The sequence below is a fragment of the Channa argus genome, chromosome 22 (assembly GCF_033026475.1).
Source record: "Channa argus isolate prfri chromosome 22, Channa argus male v1.0, whole genome shotgun sequence".
Taxonomy (NCBI): domain Eukaryota; kingdom Metazoa; phylum Chordata; class Actinopteri; order Anabantiformes; family Channidae; genus Channa; species Channa argus.
Genome location: NC_090218.1, coordinates 4,934,091 through 4,952,379, shown reverse-complemented (window position 1 = coordinate 4,952,379; position 18,289 = coordinate 4,934,091). Strand labels below are relative to the sequence as shown.

At 40.1% G+C, this 18,289-nt stretch overlaps 1 protein-coding gene across 1 annotated transcript in view; it reads left to right on the top strand.

Moving 5' to 3' along the window:
- Positions 1–1,626: 1,626 nt before the first annotated feature.
- Positions 1,627–18,289, top strand: part of LOC137108015 (rho guanine nucleotide exchange factor TIAM1-like) — a 52,422-nt gene continuing 35,759 nt past the window's right edge. The window contains exons 1-2 of the mRNA XM_067492272.1: positions 1,627–1,852; positions 16,778–16,883. The gene's annotated coding sequence lies outside the window, so the exon portion shown is untranslated. The remainder of the gene's footprint in view (positions 1,853–16,777; positions 16,884–18,289) is intronic.

The following is an 18,289-nucleotide window of genomic DNA, read 5'->3' as shown; positions in this document are numbered from 1 at the left end:
AATCCTAAAGGTCAGTTCTGGTGTGTACAGAGAAGGTTCTTTGTAAAGGTTTATTAAAAAATACATATTGAGAGGATTTGAAAGTCTTAAAAGTTAAATCAAACAAAATAGACAGCAACTATTAAACTTCCTCCAAACATAAAACCTAAACAGTGGTGGATGAAGTAGGAAGTGGTGTGATTAGGAAAAGTACAAATAAACCAACAATAATCTACTCTAGTAAAAGTACCTGCTGAAATGTCTACTTAAGTAAAAGTAACATGATTTATATTTTACTTAAAGTATTAAAAGTAAAAGTACTTAACTATTTTTTTTCTCTGTTCTTTTCTGTGGACCAGTGATGCTTCATATTTGGGGGGACATTAACTAATTAAGGGTAATGGACAATAAACGATGGGTCGAAGCTGTTTAACTGTATGATCTGATACATTTTTCAGTTTTATTTCTAAATGTTGAGTGAGAAAAAGAGGTGACCAAAGCAAAGTTCAAGTTCAGGAAGCCAAAGAGTAAAATTATCCGCATACAAGCTGAATTTGAGTACAGCTATCATGTCAAATAAGGCTTTTAAATAAGACCGTGGCAGGATACGACACGATGCCTGTCTCTCTAGTTGTTCATTTTCATAAAAAAAAATTAAAAAGTGATTTATTATAAAATGTGTAAAACGACTTGCAACATGTAACACAGCTTTAATTAGAAATGTCGGGGAGTAAAAAGTGTAGCTATTTGCTCTTAGATGTAGTGTAGTAAAATTCAAAGTAGCCACAATTCAATCTACTTAAGTAAAGTACAGATACATGAAAAATGTACTTAAGTACAGTAACAAAGTACTTGTACTTTTGTACTTTCCACCAGCTCACCCAAATAAACACCTTTAACATATTTCCCTAAATATTGTCCTGGTCTTGTGACAAAGACACTTCCACATTGTATGAAACGTCATACTCTTTATGTTGACCTTTTGTCACTTTCCACCAACACTATAAAGCTTAGGCTTTAATTTAGATGTTGGTAAAGACGTTTGGAACATCTGGATACAAAAAATGTGTGCGGAAATAGTAAAACACCACAATACCAAAATGCTACCACTTTTGCTTTTATCCTTTTTATTTCACAGAAGGATTCTAAAAGGGTTACAAAAATCCTCCTGGGTTATATTGAAGGATGAGGATGAACAAAAAATAAAATACAAAGTAATGCAGCATTGCAGTACTTACACATTTACCTACATATCTACTATTCAATGTGTTGGTTTGCATTACACTGTATATTGTAGTTGTTTACGCATAAACCTCTTAAATCAATGTATACGTATTTCATTGTAGGCGTGTGTGAGTGTGTGTGTGTGTGTGTGTGTGCGTGCGTGTTTTGCATGTCTGAGCTTGTGTGTCTTTGAATTTGTGTGAAACTTTAGAGGCCACACAGCCAACATTTAAAAAGAAGACTTGGACATCTCGGACAGGGCTTAGAGGCACAGACCCAGCACGCACCCTGGCAGTCAACTGGCGAGCCGGGGGAGGTGAAATTGGAGAGAGGGAGAAGGGCAGCGTGAGTGAATGAGGGAGAGAATGGGAAAGCCAGGGGAAAGAGGGCGGGCTCATACTCAGGCAGCACACACACCCTCTTCTCAGTCCTCAGTCTGGTCTAGGCATGCAAGAGGCAGCATGTGTGAGTATGCGCCGTAGTGTGTGTGTATATAGAGTCACACTGTGCGCTGGAGCGCAGGAGACGTCTCATTGACTCACGGATTCCCCCTGTTTGCGCTTAAGGAGGACACGTGCGGACAGTGTTTTATCCACCACCGGGAATTAACAGTTACACACACGGGAAAACTCTGGAAGCTTAACTACAGGTAAAGAGATACATTAAATGTTTTTTGTGGAGCTTTTGTGGCTGACAGAGACATCGCAGGGGAGACGGAGCTGACTTCTCGTTGTGTTTAACCATTCAGCCATCCACCTGGATGGATGTTATTGCTTGTGTGAGGAAGACAAAAGGCGGTAAAGTGAAAGAGTCCACGTGGTTTCTCCTGTATATCAGCTATTTTGTAAGATGGCATAGTTTCTCACACAATGTGTATCTGTGTTACTGAGGCTTCTGTCCTTTGCTCATACCACATACTGATGTTTGGTGAAGGCTGATGGGTCTCCTTCATTCATGTTCTCTCTCTCTCTCTCTCTCTCTCACACACACACACACACACACACACACACACACACACACACACACACACTGCACACATCTAAATGCACACATCTGCACACATTTTGTTCAGATCTGGCATGTGCCACTGTGTGTTGATGAAAAGAGTTTATCAATCATTAACGATCTCACTGGGACGTTGCCTAGTTTCCTACTCAGTGTAATTTGGTGATAACAAAATACCTTAACAGCCCCCTGGGCTGGCAGCACCTGACATTTCCCCATAACAAACGGCAATGGACAAACATAGTGATGCATGCTGTAGCAGTCTGTGTGTGCGTGTGCTTTACTGTAAGAAGGGCTTAAAATATTGCTTGAGTTAAATTAAGATAACTCTCTAGATAAGACACTCACGCGGTACTTACAGTGATTATGATTTGCCAAAGGCTTGTTAGAGATCCTTAGCAGTGAAAAGAACTCACAAATGTGCAGGTCAGTCCTCAGTTTCTGGTTATGCCATCAAAGGTGCACAATGCAAAATCAAAGCCATAGAAAGCTATAGAAAGCCAGAGGTACTAAAAGAGCTACTACTACTACTACTATGTGAGAGCTACTAACTGTTGAGGGCAGCCACCATAACAGAATAAGGTAGAGGTTAAGGTACAAGTTGCAAGATAAAAGAGGAGCTATAGAAAAAAAGGAGGAGCGTATGAAAACGTGTGCTGTTACTGTCTGTAAGTTATTGTGTGTGTAGAGGTGTCAGGTCTCAGCTGTGGAGAGTCACCTTCTGGCATTCAGACACATTCAGACAGGCAAAGAATTTTAAGGGGTCAAAGAGCCCAACGTGTCGCCTGTCCTTTCTCCTCCCTCATGTTCAGGCTTTTTTTTTATCTTGTTAAGTCGAAACATTCTCGATCCAGGCTATATGGTTCCGTCAAGGCAAGTCGGTCGTGATTGCATGTTAAATAATTTAGTTTTGTGGGTCATTTTGTTATTTAGATAAGCAGGGATAACGACTGGATGACTGAGCGGGCCGTGGCATTCAGATGAAACCGCCTATCAAGCCAGTGGGCCGTGGCAGCTTAACCTAAGCAGATACAACGCAGATATAAGGCACGCTCAGCTGTATTTACTCGTCGCCTGGGTCAGGCTAAGAGTAAAAAGCAAAGTATGCTGGGTCAGGTCAGAGATACTGTAGGTGAGGGCTAAAGAGTGGTGTTACATGCCATGGGGCCCGGCAGATTTATGACAGAATGACCGGATATATAAATTAACATAAACATTGGGCTTATAAAAGTTAACTGAGGAGAGTGAATATACCTTTACAATCTATAAATTCAATGAAATTTGCACATTTTAATAGGTACACCACTTCACAAATCTATGATGATGTCTTAAAAGAAAAACAATTCAGTCATAACACGTTTATTTTAGTCTTGTCATTTAGCTCTATAATGACGCTCAATATCAATAAATCGCATTGATAAACTTTCCGCTTTGTCTGTCTTCCTTGTTATGCCTTCTTTGTTACCTTTATTGCTTCAGTTCACCACTTCATTTGCTGCCACAAAGAAGTTGAATATTGGCAGGGTGTTTTGAGGAAGTGATCCATGAAGGGATTTATAGTGTCAGATAAAAACTGGTGTGTGTGGGTGTGTGTGTGTGCGGGTGTGTGTGTGTGTTTGTGCCCGTCCTTTTTTTTTCTTCAAAACTGACAAAGACTTCGTGAAAGCCTGGGGCTGTGAAAAGGTGGGGAAATGCTATTATCTCATACTCTGTTACACATGGCTCACCCAGCTTTATGTGTGTGCACGTCTGTTTACTATGTGCATGTGTTTTCACGACAAATATGTTTGTGCGCTACCACACATCCATGTGCTCCATTTGTGTGCAGAAGGCTAATATTGTGTGTGAGTGTGAAAGGGAGTGTGGGTGCCTTTAAGTAAACTGTGCGTTTGTGTGTCTATGTGAGTATGTGTATCCTGAACCAGATTGATCCACTGCTGAGAGTCAGCTTAGTGCAGATGTACAGTAAGTACGAAGGGCTGTTTCTGTTCTTTTTAAAACACATAAACTTACACACTCATGTAACAACATCATTTCTGAGTCATGTCCCTTACAACTACATGACCAGCTATAATCCTTAACTCAGCCGAAAGAATAAACAAATAAATAAACAAAACAATTGTAACCTACAAGTTTGATGACTTACCAACTATTTGTCCTCCACGGTGGTAGGTTAGTTACCCTAACATGAACAGATTATGGTGACAGGAACACTCACAATAACAGTCCCAGTGTGAATAGAAATTCTGCAACCTCACTCTAATGGACGTGGTTATCACCAAAGAAGAGGGTAAGAAAAAAATACCACTACTACTATCAACAATAATAAAAATGATAATCAACATCTTGGAACTTCCTGCAAATACTCGCATGTTTCTTCACTCGTGCGAAAAAGACTCCTCTGACCTTGTAGCAGTGGAGATAAGTGCCCTCTCTGTATGATTAAAGATACAGTACATAGGATGCACTTTGATGAGCGTGTGGCAGGCATGATAAAGGGATGATGCAATTAACATGAAAGGGATTATCTCTTTTTCTCGCTCTCTCTCATGTTTGTCTGTCTGCCTCTCTCATTTTCTAAAACTTGCTTTGCCGAGGCGTCATTGTTCTTCCTCAGTGGTCCACTTACAGTATTTCTGCTGTTGAGCAAATGCAGTGCTTCTGCAGTCCCCAGTGTCCCCCATCTCCCCACTTGCAATCAAGCTGTTTAAATGTTTGTGTTTGACTGCATGCCTGTGGGTCCTCTGTGTCTGTCAGTGTGCGTTCCAGTCTCTCACTCTGCCAATTCTTCGCTGCTGTCACTTGCAAGGCAGTAGCAGACAGATATTGTTGAAGTGTGTTTTGGGAAAACCAACAGCGATATGACAGCCAAGGGTGGAGAGGCACAGAAATCTTTTTCCTTCTTCTCTGGTTTCTATGAGCGCATCTATTCGACGTATTGGTTCTGCTAATATTGCATGTAATTGTGGTGGCTGTGGCTCAGGACACATAGTCCACCAACTGCAGGGTGAGTTCTAATCTCCTCAGGTCCACGTGTTGAAGACTCCTTGAGCAAGACACCGAACCCCGAGTTGCTGAGGTGCTTCCGACTAAAGCGATTGAAAACTGATTAAATGTTAATGTGAGATAAGATGAATCCCTTTACAGCGTAGATGATGTGGCATTTAGATTTCATATATTAATCTTGAAGTCTCCTCATGATTTTGAGATGAAACCTTTGTTCACTTGTCTTGAGCTTAGAATGAGTATAAAAATGTGAGACATGTTGCAACACAACAGAGGACTAACAGTCTGTCAGTGAAAATGATGTAACACTGACGTCTTTGCTTATGTGTGTCTGATTGTAATGTCACCAGTCTGGTTGAGCGGGACTCCAAGAGTTGTTAGCTGGGGTGTGTGTAACATCAGGTGGAGAACATGTTTTTGTTCCAGACTCCACATCCATAAGCCCTTGATGAGAAGAAGAAGAAGAAGATAATGACAATGCAAATGGGGCAGGAGAAGCAAAAAAGGGGATGCCTCTAATTTCAGAAGGGGTCGAGCTGGGGGAGGGGTATCTTAGAGTTGACAGGAGCTGGCATGTGCCCTCATTCATTTCCTCTCTTTTGTCTTTTCTGTGTGTGCTGGTGAACTGGGAGTTTTCCCCTTCCTTCCTTCCTTTGCCCCCCCCTCTATCTCTTTTTCCTTTTGTCTTTCTCGTACTGTGTTTTGCTCCATCATCCCTCCTTCCTTCCTCTCTTGGCATGACAGCATTGCCATCCCTGTCATGTCTGCCCATTATCTCTGATCAGTGTTGCATTCCAGCCCACACATCAACTCTGTCTGCAGGCTGATGATGCTGCATGTGTGCATAGATGCATGTACTGTACATCTTATTTGATATTGTTAGGTTCTTGAGGTTTTTCTCCCTCAATAAAAAAAAACAAAAAAAAAAAGCAGAGAAAGGTGAATATGTATAGTTTGGTTTGCTGTGTGATTAACAAGGATGTGTTCACTCCAAATAATTTGATATTTTTCTGTTTTCAAAGGAGAATAATTTAAAAGGTGATAGGATCTGAATAAACATTGACGATTGGTGGAAAAGTGATGTGTTACCTAAACAGGAAGCTGGTTGAACCGACTTCAGAGCGAGAGAGTGTGAAGTGCTGAGTAGGGATTTAAGGAAGGAATTACAGTGGGAGTGCAAAGAGTGTCTTCAAAGATAGTGTTTATGCTGTGTTTGCGCTGGGGAGATTTGGCCTTCCTGGGATCTCCTTCTTATCTTTGCTTGCAAATCTTAACACCCCATACTTTGTGTGTGTGTGTGTTTTCTGTCCAAGTTTACGAGAATGTGTAATTAAAGCTGAGCAAATGGAGCACCATTGTCTCTCCTCCTTCACTCTGTTTTTCCATTCAACCCCCCACATTACAGTACATTAGTTATATAAAGGGAATACAGACCTGGCCAGCAAATTGGTGCTCAGCACATAGTCACACTTCTCGTTCCAGCTTACTGACCTGGAAGTGATGCAGTGAGATTGTACAAGGCAGTCTCCGAAGCCCATGTGTGCAATATGTATGTGAATATGTCTCTGTGTGTTTGTGAATGTGAGTGAGTAAGTAAGAAGGCTTTTTGGCAGGGGCCGCATGGATACTTGTTTGTATGCTGTTTGGATGGAGTTTCTTTTTGGTTAAAAACCCTGTGGTGAAGGTTTCTATTAGACTGTTTTCGTTGTTGTCCTGTGGTGCATTCACTTTTGGGCACGTGAGTGTTGGTGCATGTGTGTGTGTGGTCAAATTGCCTTTGTTATCTGCCCTCAGGCCTACACTCAGATCCCAGTGAGTCGTGTGGAGCTTATGCAGGTCACTAATGCACTAGCAGAGGAGACTATTCACCATAGCCACCTGAACAATAACTCTTAGCTCGAATCCACACAAGACCTCGAATCCCAGGAAATGGACCCATTGACCTAGATCCAACCCTGTCTACTGAAGACACACTACAGTGCTGACATGATGTTAACATCCTTGTCCCTGTGATAGTGTTGTTTTATCATCTTTTAAACACTGGCTGAACTCGTACAAGAGAGTAATGAGAGAAAATTCTTATTCAGTGTAGTCAGGGATTTAATGAGCCTTTATGAACTTTATAACCTTTACAGCGACGGGACTTGCACTGGTTTAAATGTTGGAATGAATGAATACGTTTCTGGAAGAGACTGTAAATTTCAAGGGATATCATAGTTTTCTTTGTGGAAATACAGGTTTTAGGTTTTAGTTTAAAGGGCGTTTGTTTGCCTTATGTTAATCACAGCCTGGAGGTCAGAGTATGTTAATATGACACAACATTACAGGATGAATTGTTGTTGCTGGTTTGTTTAGCTGTACAAGATTCACTTGTAAACTTAACTATTGCTATTCACTACAAACATAGTGCTTAAAAGAAAAAGAAAAATTAAACCTAGATCTAAATTAGGGATTCGATCTAAATGCTTGCATGTTAGGTAAATTGGTTTCTGTGAATTGCCTGTAGGTATGAATGTGAATGTGAATGGTTGTCTCATGTATGGTCCTGTGAAAGACTTGCAACATGTCCAAGGTGTACCCTGTCCTCCCTGCCTGTCCCCCATTGTCTTAACAGAATAAGTGTCATAGATAATGGATGTATTATCAATAGAAAAGGGACAAATCGTATAATAGCTAAAAATAATCATTAGTTTCAAGCCTAATCTTCACTGAGTTTCACCTTTGTCTGGCTCCAAGCTTAATCTCTGTGGGAACCTGACTGGCCTATTGTGTGTTAAGATTACTGAGACATTTTGCTGTCGTTAAAATTTATAAAACATTGATGCAACTTTCTGGGTGTTGGTCCTCTTTCATTCTCTAAAGTAGCCACACCTTACTGCATGCTAGCGTGTGTTTGTGTGTGTGTGTGTGGATGGGTGTGTGTGGGCAATGGACAAATGAAGAAGTAGATAGTGAAGGGGCTTTTTTTTCTTTTAAATAGAAGGCAAAGATTATGATAATGCAAAAAGTATTTAATATGATGTGTACATACTGTACACACTCTTTGACTGTAAGTTTATTGCAATTTAAAGTTTTTTCAGCTGCAGACATCTGCCGTATTTCTCAATATATTATACTTTTGTTTTGTTTTGTTCTTGACTGGTACAGACAACTCTTGCAATTCTTTAATATTATATAATTTGATATAATATCTTCACTGTCTAAAGGTTTATGCGCTCCATTGTTTTAATGGTCTGTGGCTTTAGGCCTGCGACCTGAGAGACACCACAGTTAGTTTGTATTTGTCTGCCAAATTCTTGCTGACCTTTTCTTACTCCCATCCCTCACTGCATTGCATTGTCTCATGTCTTTTCCTCAAGGGGGGACTTTATTTGCAAGCACTGCTATTGACTCAGGTGCAGGGATGCGCTAAGATAACTTCCCCTTACACCTCCCACTCCCCCCACCCAGTCCCAGTTTGTTTGGCCCTCATGTCTCTCTATTTCTCCTCTTTTAGTCTTTATTTTTTTTGCCGTTTTCTCTAAATAGTTTCTTCTTAATTTCTTCTTGTGTGGTCATGGTAAAACCTGTCTCATTATCTGCTAATTATTAGACTAATAATACAGAGCCTCAGCACTTTACTGAATTAATAATATGATAACAGTTCTGATTTGCAGTATTTCAACCTCAACCATGCTTTCTTTATTGCGTTCAAAAGTGGTCCACAGATGGGTGACAAATCATCAGATACTGGGGAATCATAACACCAGATGCAGCAATAAAGAGTCACCCATTTGTTTTCTGAATATTAAAATGCGAATCATATGCTAGTCTCTCCGCAGTCACCAGAGCTCAACCAATTGAGCAAATATGGGAGATGTTAAAGAGACGTGTTAAACAGAGCTTTCCACCAACATTATCAAAACAACAGATGAAAGGTGAAATCTCTTCAAAGAGTGCTGTCAATCAATGCCATGCACACTGAAGCTGTTCTGGTGGCATACGATGGCCTAACCAAGACACCTTCCTAAGATACTTTGTGTTAGTTTTTCCTTCGATTTGTCCCCCAACTGCACCTTCGTTAACATGTTTAGGTTAACAGTTCCTCTTTGATTTTACTCTTGGCAAGTTGACAGTATGGTTTCTCCATTTTCCTATTACTTTTCCTTTTACTACCACACAATTTTGCAATTCTAACAATTTTGCAATTGGCTACTGCCACTAGAAGTCATGTTACTATAAATCATGTGCAAACGATTCAAATCATACTAATCACACTTAATTTTTTTGAAATGTAATTTTGTGAATAACCATTTGCAGTTTAGTATGGTAGCAAATAACAACTTCTCCTCAAATTCACTCTTTCTCGAAACCATGTGATAACTCCTTTGCACCGAAATGCACACCAACATAGACCATAATTTCTTCAACAGCTTCCCTGTAGATAGTTTTACCTCAGTCATATCATTTCAGACAACAAATTGAGCATGTTCACATCTGCCCCACTTTAAACTGAAACATCTATCTCTATAGGCCCCTCAGGACCTATCAGCACCATTCCACCCTTTACCTCTCATGAACTCTTCCACCTCAGCACACATCCTTTGTCTGTCTACCTGTGGCCCATCACTCAATACCACCAGCTCCCCTGCTGCTCTAACAACCTCTCATCCCCTTTTCAACACCATCATCTTTTTTTTTGCAGACCCTCATGTTGCTCTCATCGCATCACCCCATCTCAACCCCCCAGCTCAATCAGTCTACCTTTGCCTGAAACCCACTTATCCACCCTCTCTCCCACTTGTTCGCCCTGTTATTTCACTGTTTCTTCAGACTGCATTGAGCAGACTACGAAGTGTTACCTGCCAATTTGGCTCCATTCACACCTGTCTGTGTTTGTCTCGGGGTGTCAATACATGTCAATGCCTGGATTGGTGGTGAAGCCAGAGGTTTAACTCTGTTTCTGAAGGCATCATATGATGCCAAAATTTACTACTTAAATCAAGTTATTTTTTGCCCTTTAGCAGAAATCAGGTGAATTGCTGAAACAGATTTTACGCATAGATTTGATTTTCAAAACAAATGATTGAATACATTTTTATTCTTAAAGTTTACACTTACACAACAGACATGGTTATTTATAGATCCTTCATGTGTGAAACACCCCACAATAGGTCAGTTACTGAGATATTGAACAACATATACACATCACAACAAACCATATCTTCCAATGTGCAGCACTGATAAAAAAACCCAATGGCTACATTTATACAGTTAAGTACAATTATTTAGCAAAATCTCTTGTGTCAGTGGTTCACATTACATTAATAGTTCACATTAGTTTATAGCTCTGTGTTATAAATTTCCATGTATGCATACATTTAAACTGAAATGTCAGCAACAACAATAGCATCTGTGACATTGAAATCATAAACATGAATGACATATGTGTAGTATGCTTCACCAGTTTGACTCCAGTCACTTGCTCTCCACGTTTACAATTTTACAGAGCTGTGAGGTTCAGACTCTCAACACAGGCAATATGGAGGTGCAGAGAACCTAATGTGGTCAAGAGGAATCACCTTGTCAGAGATTGGATATGAAACAAATCTAGAAAAATATGAACATGAAAACATAATTTGGGTTGTCAAACTTCTGTAAAAAAAAAAAACAGATCTAAGTCACTTAGTGGCCAAAAATAAAACAACAACAACAAAAACTAATAATAATAATAATAATGATCATTGGGCCTAATGTGAGTGTAGCCTGAGGAAACAGACTATAGAGGAAATTAAACAGACTGAAGAATCAGAAAATGTTTATTTAATTAATAAGCATATCTCGCTGTGTTTTTTTTTTTATCTTCCAACTTTAATTGTTTCAGTTTATTGCTTTGGGCAAGCAACTCGAAGGAAAACTATACTGATGCTTTTAAAACTTCACAACATGAAAATTCTGGATGCAATCTTCTGTTTAACAAAACCCTGTAACTGCATACCATTTCTCACACATAACTTCAAGAGATCCAAATGTTCTGCCACATCAGCACACTTCTCCCTTCCTTTTTTATGTGTCTTTTTCTATCTTATTTTAACATTCCCAGCCGCTTCTTCCCTCAGGCTGCATCTTGCCCTGCAGGGTTTCTACGGTTACCAACTGAATCTGGAGCACAGTCAACATCTCATCACACTCCTCCTGGATAATTAATACGACACTTATTTTACTGTCTTTTACATATTTGGGGATGGCAAATCACTGCATGAATATTCAGTTGATTGGTTAGTAACTTGTCGGTGCAATCACTATTTCATCAGGAAAAAGGAATGCACATTGTCAAAAGAACAGCAAAACAGGGAGTTGATTTCTTAATGGAAAAATAATAATAATTGAGCTTGCTGCACTGTTTAGGTATGCTCCATCAACAAAAGGATTTCAAGTGCCATAATATCTTACAACAACAGTCCAGGAAGGATTTAATTTAGTCTGACATGCCTTGGTTTCTTCTGTCATCTTCATCTCCTAGTGATCATCCAATATAAAAGCCTCACACAAATATACAACTTGAAAGATCACAATGGGAGTTTTAAATCTATGGGGTCTCCTTGTCTTTGAATTCATACAAGGACTCTGTGATCAGAGAGGTTGCACCCAGCAGCAGCAGCTACAGAGAGGAGCGTCAAGAGCTACACACATTTATTCACGCTCACAGGCCTCTCACTCAATGGAAGACTTGTGGTAGAAGGATTTTTCTTTAAAATATGGTAATCCCTGACTGCACCATGCTGCAGAGACAGTCAGCTAAAATCTGAGTTAAGGAGCGTGTAGAGTAAGCTCCTAGAAAGATGGAGGAGTGTATTTAATGAGGTTAGTGACACTTGAGGAGTGAAGTGGCTGACACCGAATTCCACTGCCCTTTATCTTTTTTGACTTGATCCTAAGATGCCACATTGACCCACATCTACCTACTTAACGATTTCTTCCTTTGGTTTTTATGTTTATCTTACTTTTTTTTCAAAATATTGACAGTGAACTTGCTTTGCTAAAGTCTTGAGTCTTTTTGTCACGTCTCCATTAGGAGATAATGAAATACAGGGGACCAAAGTTGGTAAACAACATCTCATCTCCTCCCACTACAATTTGTTGTGTCATTTTTATTCTTTGACCTCAAAATGAAAGCGCTCTTCTGGAAGGAATTATAATTTAAGAGACATTCATGTTTGATTTAAGCACCAGCCCAGGCTCATGCTTGAAAACGCACTGTTTGTGTATGTGAATGTGTGTGTTTAAGCCGAGAGCAGGGGGGGCGGTGGCGCGTGTCTTTTTTGGATCCCGTAAGGGTGAATACGAAGCTAATCTCCCTCTTCCAAGGAATTCTACCAGTGATGTCTCAGACAGTCCTGTCTCATAGGAACTGTGGGAGTGTAGTGGAGTGTGCAGTCCCATCTCTACAATAGGGTGTTTTCAGAGCATATCTGACTTTTATCTCTGCATTGGATTGAGGCAGTTCCTCTTAAAATGTGAACAATGCACACACATGCACCTAGATGTGCGTACACACACACACTCATTGATAAGGTCTTGATCCTTATTTGTTTGGACCACTGAGCTTTCCTGCACCCAGTCTTGATTAGCATGTTATTCAGTGTGGTTGTTATCTTTCAAAGCAGGTTTACACAGTGTAAACAACTACAAGTAAGCCCCAGTCTATATGCATGCATGTTTGCAGATGTGCCCGTGTGTGTATTTCAGTGAGTGTGTACAGGTGTGTATGCAAAAAAAAAAAAAACAGGGAGCGTGTAGGTGCCTTGATCAAACCTCACACAAAACCTCTCACATTCCCGTAGTAGTAGATTTTGACTTGCATACAATGAACTTTGCCCCATCCAGAAATTCCTCTGTTTGCCCCCCAGAGTGTTAGCCCGGGTGACTTCACTCCTTGCCTGGAGGCAGGGGGTAAAGCATGTGAAGTGTGTGGGAAAAGACAAAAAGGAAGGGTGAGTCCAGATCTGCCTGCATTGTCTCTTGTAGGTTGGACGTTTTATTTATTACAATCCCTCAGTGATAATGACAAAACCCTTTATAATTCAATTCAAACTTTTAGGGCTACTGACTCAATATTCATGATTATTTAGTCATTGGCTGAAGAAAACATTAAAGGACTTTATCTCTTGGCTCCTAAAACATTTCAAGAACATCTTCAGTCTAAATGGCTATTGTTGAGTTAAGGAATTATTTATTCTATTGTTATATCCTGTAATGTCTGATCCACAGTGAACTGACGTTGTTAACTAATATCTGAAATAACTACAGCTTATGTAGTTATTCCCTTCCACAATGTGGTCTAGACTACGAAAGACATTTAAAAAAAAGAGGCATTTAAACAGGTTTTGTGTGGCTTCATTCACAGTGTGGTGTTGCACAGTTGTGTGTTTTCACATCATGTGTGGTTTGAGTCTTGAGAGCTGAGTTGTGTGTCATGCAGGGCGGAGCTGTGAGACAGGTGCAGAGATGAAAAGACTGGCGAGGGGAAGTAGGGTGTGTCTGCTTCGTAGCTGTTCTGACAGGCCTTTGGTATTTTTCCAAAAGAGTGTGAGGGTATGTGTGTGAGTCAGAAACCTGCTCACATTTCTCCTGGGATTGTGCAGGTGTGTGTGTGTGTGTGTGTGTGTAAAAAATAACCTGCTTGTGTGTTTATTTGTGTTCATGTGTCAGATGATAGATGTGAGAGCCTACCCTTATAGACGTTGAGCATCTTTCTAACACAACTGTGGCAATGTGGAAATATACTGTAAGTACGACAGCTCCAGTAGAGAAGCAGTTTCTGACAATGCTTTTAAGTGGCACATCCAGTCCCAGTACAATGCTCAGCAGAGTCGCTGTCTTGCTCCGAGTTTGTGTCCATTATTCTCAGCTAGAGGAGCTTCCCACCATGTGCTTGGAAAACACCACATCTGGCATTCGAATGAGGTTCCTAGTGATGAATTCAGTAAATAAATATCAAATGTAAAGTTTAAAATGAAGCTTTTTTAAAAATTGTGTTTTAGTGGGATATTTTGCCAGTACGGAATGTAAGTTTCATCAACATCATTCTTTGTCATCTCTCAGTGTCTGAGTGTCTGCATGGTAATGATGCTTTGGCTGCTGTTGCACAGAGCAATTGTGTTAATACACTCTCTCAGTGTGTTAATATACTGCGAGAATGAGAGTGAGAACGGGAGGCCGAGAGAAAGAGAACGAATAATTGTTTCCCCTTTTGTCTCGGCTGCCTCAATTAAGCCGCAAGAGAGGCAGCCAGAGAACATGTCTACTTATCCACTTAGAGCTCAGCAACAATAGGACCCCCCAATTTCCCTCTGTCTAACACCCCCCCCTTGTTCTCGGTCTTCATTTCTTCCACCTTTTTTTTTTTACTTTTCCATATAACAATTCTATTCATAGCACAAGTGCCCAGTATGGTATTTTCCTCCTCTCCCTTCACTGTCTGTACCAACCTCAGTGCCCTCCCTCATCATGCATTTCCCTTCCAGCACTGCCTCACCTTCCAGCTCTATGTGGGTATCGCACTGAGCTCTCCCCCATCTCCTTGTTACCCCTCTCTTTCTCCAGTGCCTTGCTGCAGGGCACAGGGAGAGGAAAAACTAAGAGACTGAACATTTTAGACTGTACACTGACCGGAGGAAAGGCAGCGGTTTGATTTCCCTTGTGTTATGTCAGACAGGATTATTTTGTTTGTTTGGCTTTTGTGTTCACTGTACTGAACCTCAGAATCAGACAGCAACATATAGAGGAACTGTTGTACATGACTTCTCAGCAGCAATGTGTAGTTAGTGTAACCAGTACTAAACTTTTTAGTACTAAATGACCAATATTTGTTGTACAAGTTCAATCACTGACAAACGAATCTTATTTCAGATGTAAAAGGAAAGCAGGACTGATTCCATTATTTATATCCAGCAGCTGTGTGTGGACATCATGTGCTTGTTTTTGGGGAAGTGGGCGGGTGACTTGTGGGTTGGGGTAACTCTCATCTGGATGAAGGATGCATGAAAAACAAAGGTCAGAGGGTTAGGAGGAGGTGAAGAAGAGGAGAAGTATCAGGTCCAAGGTCATCTTATATAACTGCTTCCCACCGCCGGGGTCAAAAGTGCTTCAGTGGCTGAAATAAAATACTTAGCACAGATTCTTACCATATTTCAACATGGTGGAATGACACAGCTCACCAGTTAAACTCAACACTGGGTGTGTTTTCCAGGCATTGCATGCCCTTTCTACTTCTCCTTTTGTGAACTCTCGCTTCTGTATCCTTTCCCAGAAGTGCATCCGGTTGATTTATCACATTTTTGCCCCCTCAGAATAAACAGATTGGGTGTGTTATTTGATTAATATCAATAATAAAAGCATAAGCTGGAGTTAAAGTTTAGTTATAGTTACCTTATATGGGTCCTTTATGCCCGAGGAAAGAAATGCTCATCTAGCATTTTGAAAAACAAAGAAATGGCAAAATTGCCCACCAGCTGAATGACATCAGCTTTGCAACTGATAAAGGCTCTTTTTGTTTTGTTTTTTTCACGTGACAGCGAAATGGGTTCCCTTCTATTATTTTCCTTCTTAATGGCTTATTGGAACAGAAAGATCATCACAATAGTATTTGCAGTTTTGATGGCAGCAGTCAGTGTCCCGGCTAGACTGCCAGAGGCCGGTGAATCCACTACACTAGCCGCATGAGAAAGCTCACAAATATCCGCCTTGTTCAACATACAAACTGAATTTTCTTGTGGTTGCGATAAAAAAATGTACAAGTATACACACAAGCAAGTATGGTGGTATCTGCATTACTTCACCTACTATACATAGCACATGGAAATCTTGGTCTGCTCTAAGCAGCTCAGGGATGGTATTAGAGGAAATTAGGTTGTGTTGCCAAGGATCATTTAATTGAGTCTTAAGCAGAAAATCATACTCCATAGCTGCTTTCATCTTCTGTCATTTTACCAAGTGTGTGTGTGTTTGTGTGTTTGTGCGCACATGTGTGCCCGCACGTCTTTTTGTCTACAGGGGAACAAAGGGTGTTTTCCCAAAAATGGTTTGTGCACATGCCTGTACATGCCCGTGTGTTCCAGGGTACAGTTTAAAGAAAATGTGGTTGTTTGGGAGATTTGTCTTCTCCCCTCAGGCTTAAACTGCATCTGCAATATGCATCTGCATTTTCTTTCTGATGCTCTGTGAGTTTGTACATAGCATGTGTGGATTTGAATGTTTTTTTTTCTATTTTATCTGCTGTTTTTGTTGTTTCAGCACATCTGATCTTCAGGCTTACTGACCACAGTGTCCTTTATTCCCTTTTATCCTATATGCTGACTTTTGATCTTATAGTTTCCCTCTGTAGTCCACTTCACAGCTTTCTTTTCAGCTTTACATCCACTGCTTTATGCAGTGTACCTGGCAGATGCTCCTGCAGTAGTTATAGATGCACCTTCCTCTTCTTGTCTTCTCTCTCCTACTTGGCATGCATGTGATTTATCAGTCCACTTTGAAGTTGTGAGATCTGCACTGAAGCCTTGCTCTCTCTTCTTGTTCCTCTCAGGGCAAACTGACACCACCATTTGAGGACATGTGAAGGATCATGAGGTCGGTGAAAGACGACACCTCACGGATGTGGGGATGCTGGTGATGTGGCTGCTTAACCACAGGTAGCCACAACTTTTACACCTCTTTGTCTCCGCACTGCAGAAATCATTTTATTTTGTATAGAATTATCAAATGTCACATTATCAAATGTGGCAAATCCTACCAGTAAATGTATAAAAAGGCTGTAATCTACTATGAAATTCTAATCTTTGATTTCCATGTGCTGTACGCTTTTTGTAGACTTTATCAGCCTACTTTCAGCTAGAAACACCATTCAAACTTTAAAACGTTCAGCTTATTAAGGACGTGTGCTCAACTCAGTATTCAGCTTTTAAATATCTTTTATACTTTTTAAAATATTCAGGTTTCTTTCAGAATTTTTTTCTCATTCAAATGGATGGACAGACTTTTCAGCTACTCTTCAGCTTTGTCCTCTTTCAGCTTTAACTAGTTGGAGCATACTTCAACCTTGAGAGACCATTCAAACTTCCAGCAAATCACACGATTTTCAGCTATCAGCCTTGTATTCCACTTTTTAATATTTCTTTATAAAGTGTTTTGAATAATCGCAATTTTAGTTTAAGCAGTTTTTTAGACTTCCGGCTCTCCTCCAGCATAGTGTTGATGACATCACGAACTCTAACTTCTTCTGTTTTACACTTAAACGTCTTTGCTTCTCATTTCAAAGACACAACCTCCCGCATTAAAAGCCATTGTGAGAGGGTTCCAGAATTTTTGGGAATTTCTTCACATAAATTGTATCATTGTGTTAGTTTAAGCCTTCTGCTGCTCACTGTGAAGACATTTTTCAGATATGACTTGTAGTTTTTAAAAGTAAAGTTTTGAGTCTTTACTGAAATGTGTCTGTAAAATAAACAAATGCATCTTTCGCCCATCTCACATCTCTCTCTCTCTCTCTTTCATCTCTATGGAAACAGTATCAAACAAGCACAAAGCAAAGACTGATCTAAACAATGACAAACACTTCACTTTATTTTCAACTTTATTTTTGATTTGATAATTATTTTGGCTTTTCTTTTTACTAAAATGTACTCTTGTGTAACTCTTGTGTAATGTCATTCATACTCTATTTATGCACTTTGCATGGTCTGTACACTGTGAGTTTTTTACATTTTTATAGAGTATATACAGTTTTAGCTATTTCAGCATTGCTTGGAAAATCTTTTCAGTGCTGAAGCATTCACACTGCATTTTGTGTATGGAAATGCTTTTTCTAGTTCTCAATACAATACTAAATTACTGGTTTTAGCTGATTTGTGTCTCGTCAGAGATCTTTGTGAATCTCTTTCTCTGCAGTTTGAGCCCACACTGAGAACCTGATGGTGTGGGTTTGATGATGTGTGACTCACAGAGAACCAACTGATCTGACAGCATTTGACTCAGCAGCTCCATGTGCTTATATAACACAGAGAAAACGAGTTAAAACAGGATGCCGAGATAACATTAT